Source organism: Ylistrum balloti, unplaced genomic scaffold (assembly GCF_031769215.1).
Source record: "Ylistrum balloti isolate Yb309-2 unplaced genomic scaffold, AGI_CSIRO_Ybal_v1 Utg369680, whole genome shotgun sequence".
NCBI classification, from domain to species: domain Eukaryota; kingdom Metazoa; phylum Mollusca; class Bivalvia; order Pectinida; family Pectinidae; genus Ylistrum; species Ylistrum balloti.
In genome coordinates this window covers 430,001-438,486 of record NW_026781921.1, presented here as the reverse complement: position 1 = coordinate 438,486, position 8,486 = coordinate 430,001, and positions in this window count along the sequence as shown.

Sequence of the window (8,486 nt, the reverse complement as noted above, 5' to 3'; positions counted from 1 at the left end):
ACTGTACCAATTTACTTCAGCCATATGGGTTTTGATAGAGGATAAATATAAAATACCACTGTACCGATTTACTTCAGCCATATGGGTTTTGATAGAGGATAAATATAAAGTACCACTGTACCAATTTACCTAAGTCACGTGTGTTTTAATAAAAATATAAAATACCACTGAACCAATTTACCTAAGTCACGTGTGTTTTAATAAAAATATAAAATACCACCGTACCGATTTATATAAGTCACGTGTATTTTGATGAAAATATAAAATACCACTGTACCAATTTACCTAAGTCACGTGTGTTTTAATAAAAATATAAAATACCACCGTACCGATTTATATAAGTCACGTGTATTTTGATGAAAATATAAAATACCACTGTACCAATTTACCTAAGTCACGTGTGTTTTAATAAAAATATAAAATACCACCGTACCGATTTATATAAGTCACGTGTATTTTGATGAAAATATAAAATACCACTGTACCAATTTACCTAAGTCACGTGTGTTTTAATAAAAATATAAAATACCACCGTACCGATTTATATAAGTCACGTGTATTTTGATGAAAATATAAAATACCACTGTACCAATTTACCTAAGTCACGTGTGTTTTAATAAAAATATAAAATACCACCGTACCGATTTACCTTAGTCACGTGTATTTTGATGAAAATATAAAATACCACTGTACCAATTTACCTAAGTCACGTGTGTTTTAATAAAAATATAAAATACCACCGTACCGATTTATATAAGTCACGTGTATTTTGATGAAAATATAAAATACCACTGTACCAATTTACCTAAGTCACGTGTGTTTTAATAAAAATATAAAATACCACCGTACCGATTTATATAAGTCACGTGTATTTTGATGAAAATATAAAATACCACTGTACCAATTTACCTAAGTCACGAGTGTTCTGATAAAAATATAAAATACCACCGTACCGATTTACCTTAGTCACGTGTGTTCTGATGAAAATATAAAATACCACCGTACCAATTTATATAAGTCACGTGTATTTTGATGAAAATATAAAATACCACTGTACCAATTTACCTAAGTCACGAGTGTTCTGATAAAAATATAAAATACCACCGTACCGATTTACCTTAGTCACGTGTGTTCTGATGAAAATATAAAATACCACGGTGCCAATTTATCAAAGGTCACTTAGGTTTTGATACAGGATAAATATGAAATACCACGGTACCGATTTATATAAGTCACGTGTGTTTTGATAAAGGATAAATATAAAATACCACGGTACCAATTTACATAAATCACGTGTGTTTTAATAGAGGATAAATATAAAACACCACCGTACCGATTTTAAATAAGTTACGTGTGTTTTAATACAGGATAAATATAAAGTACCGCCGTACCGATTTGCATAAGTCACGTGTGTTTTAATACAAGATAAATATAAAATACCACGGTACCAATTTACATAAATCACGTGTGTTTTAATACAGGATAAATATAAAATACCACCGTACCGATTTATATAAGTCATGTGTGTTTTATTACAGGATAAATATAAAATACCACGGTACCAATTTACATAAATCACGTGTGTTTTAATACAGGATAAATATAAAATACCACCGTACCGATTTGCATAAGTCACGTGTGTTTTAATACAAGATAAATATAAAATACCACGGTACCAATTTACATAAATCACGTGTGTTTTAATACAAGATAAATATAAAATACCACGGTACCAATTTACATAAATCACGTGTGTTTTAATACAGGATAAATATAAAATACCACGGTACCAATTTACATAAATCACGTGTGTTTTAATACAAGATAAATATAAAATACCACGGTACCAATTTACATAAATCACGTGTGTTTTAATACAGGATAAATATAAAATACCACCGTACCGATTTATATAAGTCACGTGTGTTTTGATAAAGGATAAATATAAAATACCACCGTACCGATTTATATAAGTCACGTGTGTTTTGATAAAGGATAAATATAAAATACCACCGTACCGATTTATATAAGTCACGTGTGTTTTAATACAGGATAAATATAAAGTACCGCCGTACCGATTTACATAAATCACGTGTGTTTTGATAAAGGATAAATATAAAATACCACCGTACCGATTTATATTAGTCACGTGTGTTTTAATACAGGATGAATATGAAAAACCACGGTACCAATTTACATAAATCACGTGTGTTTTGATAAAGGATAAATATATAATACCACCGTACCGATTTATATTAGTCACGTGTGTTTTAATACAGGATGAATATGAAAAACCACGGTACCAATTTACATAAATCACGTGTGTTTTGATAAAGGATAAATATAAAGTACCGCCGTACCGATTTATATAAATCACGTGTGTTTTAATACAGGATAAATATAAAATACCACCGTACCGATTTATATAAGTCACGTGTGTTTTAATACAGGATAAATATAAAGTACCGCCGTACCGATTTATATAAGTCACGTGTGTTTTGATAAAGGATAAATATAAAATACCACCGTACCGATTTATATAAGTCACGTGTGTTTTAATACAGGATAAATATAAAGTACCGCCGTACCGATTTACATAAATCACGTGTGTTTTGATAAAGGATAAATATAAAATACCACCGTACCGATTTATATTAGTCACGTGTGTTTTAATACAGGATGAATATGAAAAACCACGGTACCAATTTACATAAATCACGTGTGTTTTGATAAAGGATAAATATAAAATACCACCGTACCGATTTATATTAGTCACGTGTGTTTTAATACAGGATGAATATGAAAAACCACGGTACCAATTTACATAAATCACGTGTGTTTTGATAAAGGATAAATATATAATACCACCGTACCGATTTATATTAGTCACGTGTGTTTTAATACAGGATGAATATGAAAAACCACGGTACCAATTTACATAAATCACGTGTGTTTTGATAAAGGATAAATATAAAGTACCGCCGTACCGATTTATATAAATCACGTGTGTTTTAATACAGGATAAATATAAAATACCACGGTACCAATTTACGAAGTGAAAGCGTACAAACATTCAGTTATATTTTACCGTTGGCCATGAAAGGTTTTTCCACTGAATTCTGTTTGGGAGTTTTGTGGAAGAAGTCGGAAATGTTAATTGTTTACGACACATGACAAAGGCAATTGCAACGGGCACCACGAGACTGTGTCAGGGGACGTAAAAAAACTGCCGTACCATAAATATTTCAACTGTAGCTTGTGTGATTTCATGTCGATTTAATGCGTACCGTACTTCAGTATGGAACCGGTGGCTACTTTATCACGACTGATCGGGGAATCGAATCCCAGTCGTCTTTGTTAAAAAGAGAGAGTATTATCTAAATCGCAACCTGACATCCTGAGAATAGATACATCAAACCAAACGTACACCATGATATGTTGTTATAATCAACATTTCAAATCCGTCAATTTTTATGGTAAGTCTTCAACAAATGTCAAACATCAATTATAGTGATCATTAGGCAAATCAGTTATCCTTATTAAAGTGACAGTGATTAAATGTTTTTTTTTACTTCTAACCTGCATGATAATTATTTGTTGTTTTAGAACAGCCTGATTACGTTAACATTCAACTGGATTGATTGTACACAGCTGTGTACTGATAACCCGCTACTGACAGTTTATAAAGTTGTCTTGTCAGTTCATTAATCACAGTCACGTATGGTAAAACACCTGATTACCTAATTACGACCACAAGACCTCACTGATGAAAATAAAACGGTTGCCATTTGTATGTTAAGCTCTACTGTCCATCAATCGGGGAAAAAAATACTTCTCGTTCACCTATCCGACTGTGAAGGCCAGACCGAATGTGAGATATATGTCACTTTGTTTTTGTTTATCTAAACCACTATTTAAAGCAACTTGGGAAAACATTTTAAAGGGTGACACATTTCTTTATAGAACCTTTAATGAATAGATATAATTTGGAAATATTTCTTCAACACGAGTGAATGAATTTCAAATAAGGACATGATAATTGCTATGAAAGTGTATGTAAGTGGACGATTAAGATGTAGTGGTACCAAGGGATTGCAACTTTGGTCTGAACACGAGTCATAGTCCATTTGATTCAGAGGGAGAGGGAAAATTTTACCCCTCAGTGCAAACTGAATGTTTTGTAATCCGAATGCATTATCTAATAGTACTGGTTGTTATATAATCAAATTGATTAATGGAAAACAACAAAAAAACCCAATTTATTTCGAACTAGAAATGGAATGTTAACCTAACTTGATATCAAAAGCTACAACTGCAGAAAATTTCACTAAGGAATTAGAAAGGCGTTGTCATAAAAAAGTTTATAGGAAAACTTTTATATTGGTTTATGAACTTCGTCGTTCATTAAAAAAACTAACACTACCACTGTCACAACACTAACACTACCACTGTCACAACACTAACACTACCACTGTCACAACACTAACACTACCATTGTCACAACACTACCACTACCACTGTCACAACACTAACACTACCACTGTCACAACACTAACACTACCACTGTCACAACACAAATCCTACCACTGTCACAACACTAACACTACCATTGTCACAACACAAATCCTACCACTGTCACAACACTAACACTACCATTGTCACAACACAAATCCTACCACTGTCACAACACTAACACTGTCACAACACTAACACTACCACTGTCACAACACTACCACTGTCACAACACTAACACTACCACTGTCACAACACTAACACTACCACTGTCACAACACTAACACTACCATTGTCACAACACTAACACTGTCACAACACTAACACTACCACTGTCACAACACTACCACTGTCACAACACTAACACTACCACTGTCACACTAACACTGTCACAACACTAACACTACCACTGTCACAACACTAACACTACCATTGTCACAACACTAACACTACCACTGTCACAACACTAACACTACCACTGTCACAACACTAACACTACCACTGTCACAACACACATCCTACCACTGTCACAACACTAACACTACCACTGTCACAACACTAACACTACTACTGTCACAACACTAACACTGCCACTGTCACAACACTAACACTACCACTGTCACAACACTAACACTACCACTGTCACAACACTAACACTACCACTGTCACAACACACATCCTACTACTGTCACAACACTAACACTACCATTGTCACAACACTACCACTGTCACAACACTACCACTGTCACAACACTAATACTACCACTGTCACAACACTAACACTACCACTGTCACAACACTAACACTACCACTGTCACAACACTACCACTACCACTGTCACAAAACTAACATTACCACTGTCATAACGTTAGCTCATCTTTTGTTACAAAAGTCCCAACTATTTTCACAAAACCGATACGACCTGTAACGTGTGAATATTAATTACCACATATATACCAAGTATTTTATTGAGATTTTACAGAAAAATATTTTAAATGTACGTTGACGTCCATCATCGTTATAAGTATGATAGGAACCAAATGCTCTTCGGTAAATTGAACCCAAAGAAACGCCCATATAGCGATATATCACCTGGGATACAGGAATATAGCTATAGTCCAAAGCATTGTCAGCTTACCGCTGTATATACATCTGTACACTGTATTCACCTGTCTTATAAACGATATCGAAAATGAGGTTTAAACTACAATACATGACAATTAAACGTAACTGACAACGAACAAAATATAGAGTGATAAATATTTTTTAATCTAAAATCCGGAAAAAATCACCTAGATTAATATACTATTGCTTTAAAGCTTGTGTAACTTTGATTTTTTTGTACGAGTTTTCGCATACTTTGATCATGAAGAATGTTATGCTTTCGTTTTAAAAAAAAATGTTGAGAAAAGACTGATATTCATTAAATTTGTCGTTGTCATTGAAGTAATTATGATTGACTGTTTAATTGGACGATCAGAGCGGAATACTTAATCATATATTTCCTCATCGTAGCCATATAAAGGGACATGACTTTTGTCCAATATTGAACATTTGACAAGGTTTCCTCGCAGTCGATAAACTACTCAAGGTAAGTCACGGACACGTGTTCGCTTCGGAAACTTTATACTAAAACACGTGTTATAATCTTGACAATATCAATGAAATGCTTGTATTTATACCTGTTAAATCAAATTTTAACTATTTACTCTAGGTCAGTCTTTAAAGATCCTTTTATTTAAGGTAACTTTTTATATTTTTGTGTTCAAGGAAATCACATTATGAAAAAAATGACCTAGGATAAATCTTTCCAACGGTGTTTTTTGTTCAAGGCAATCACATGATGTAAAATTTATTAAGTTATATAAGGTTATGAATATCTATTCTAGGCATATTTCAACATGAAATACCAACATGTAGACATATCTTGTTTAAACATTATATATTCATTGTGTGTTTTTCATGATTCTTCAGGTAAACCTTTCATTTGTTCATTTTTTGCCCTAACTTCGCCGACTTCGATTTTGAATTAAAATTAAATTGACATATAAGTATTTCTGTAGAAATTGAGAATACGGGTCGCCTTGGGTAGTGGAGTAACCGGCTAGAGACCTCAGGGTCGGTTGTTCGAATCCAAGCGGTAACAGCTGTATCTCATTACACCTTCCTGTTACATTTCTTTCTTGTTTTCTTATTCGCCAGGTTCATGATGTTGTCCTCTGTGTTGGTTTTGCTGTCCTGTTTGGTCTTTGTGAAAGCCACGGTCACCTACCCAGTAGGAATTCAGAACCAGGTTGCTGCCCTCACAGCTGACCAGATTAATTATCCATGTGTCGGAGGAGTCTGTGGTCTTGGTAATAACAGGATCCGTGGAGTTAATCTTGGCAGCACAATTCCACATGGAATCAACCAAATTGGAAACATCGGAGCCGCCACCGGAAGCGTATCAGGTGTCGTTCTGAGTGGCCGGAATACTCAACTTAACAACGTTTTGACACCAAGGATCAACCAATACGCAAACCTCGGAGCCGCCACCGGAACCGTATCAGGTGTCGTTCTGAGTGGCCGGAATACTCAACTTAACAACGTTTTGACACCAAGGATCAACCAGTACGCAAACCTCGGAGCCAACACCGGAAGCGTATCAGGTGTCGTTCTGAATGGCCGAAATAGTCAACTTAACACCGTGTTGACACCAGGGATCAACCAAATTGGAAACCTTGCAGCAACCACAGGAAGTTTGTCACGTGTCAATCTAGGCGGCTACAACCGTCAACTCGATCTTAACAACGTTTTGACACCAGGGATCAACCAAATTGGAAACCTTGGAGCAACCACAGGAAGTTTGTCACGTGTCAATCTAGGTACCCAGGGCAGTCGACTGAGCAGCTTGTTGACACCGGGAATCAATCAGTACGGAACCAATACCGGAAGTTTATCAGGTGTCGTCGTTGGCGGTCAAAACAGTCTTCTTAACAACGTCGGAACATATGGCGTCAACCAATATGGAAACCTTGGTGCCACCACTGGGGGGTTGTCATCTGTCGTTCTAGGAGGCCGGGCAACACAAAGCAACGGTCTGACACCAGTGTTGAATGCGAGAGTTAGCAGACCAACTTCACCTAAGCTTTACTTAGCTTGAAGGTAACACACGTATTTTACCCGGCCCTGTGTATAAATGACATCATCTATCCTTATTTTGTAGAATAAAATTGCAATATGATGTTATTATCATATTTAATATTTTTGTATTTTGCGACCCAATGAAGTATTTTTCGGTAATAATTTATACACAAGTACAATCGCGACGCAAACCGATTTTTTTCTAGTTCTTTTTGTTTTTGTTTTTGTCGTTGTATAATAAAACAGCTACAATACTTCCCTGCTCCAAATATACACCAATATGTAAATCAGTTCATATTTGATGTAATTGAGTAATTTTTTGACACACGTGTTTTCTACTTTTCATTTAAAATTGTAATAAAAAAAACTAATATATTCTGTTGAATATCATATAAAATCCATTCTGTTGACATACAACTGATTCATATTATGCTATTATGACAAGCAATCGACACATATGATGCAGTATTTAAGTTTAAACAACATCGATCTGATTTTTCGTATATGGTTAACTAAATTCACGTTGCCTTTCCGTTCCTAATATAGTCCTTCAGTCATCTTCCATGGAGGCGACGATTTTGTGTGTTGATTCTTTGCTGAACTTTATCGAATTAACATAAAGTTTTATTATATCTTCAGATCACATCCACCAAGTCGTCAATAGAAGACTTTCACGATTCACTATGGCCTTCTTAAATCAATAAAGGTTTTGCAAGGAATTTTACTTTTTATTGTCATTTTTTTTAGTTAGTTGCGTATTTTAAATTAACACCTGCAAGGATAATGGAGTTGTTTGACCACTGAATCAACTCCTCCAGAGGTAACAGAACCAAGTGTACTCTATAACAAGG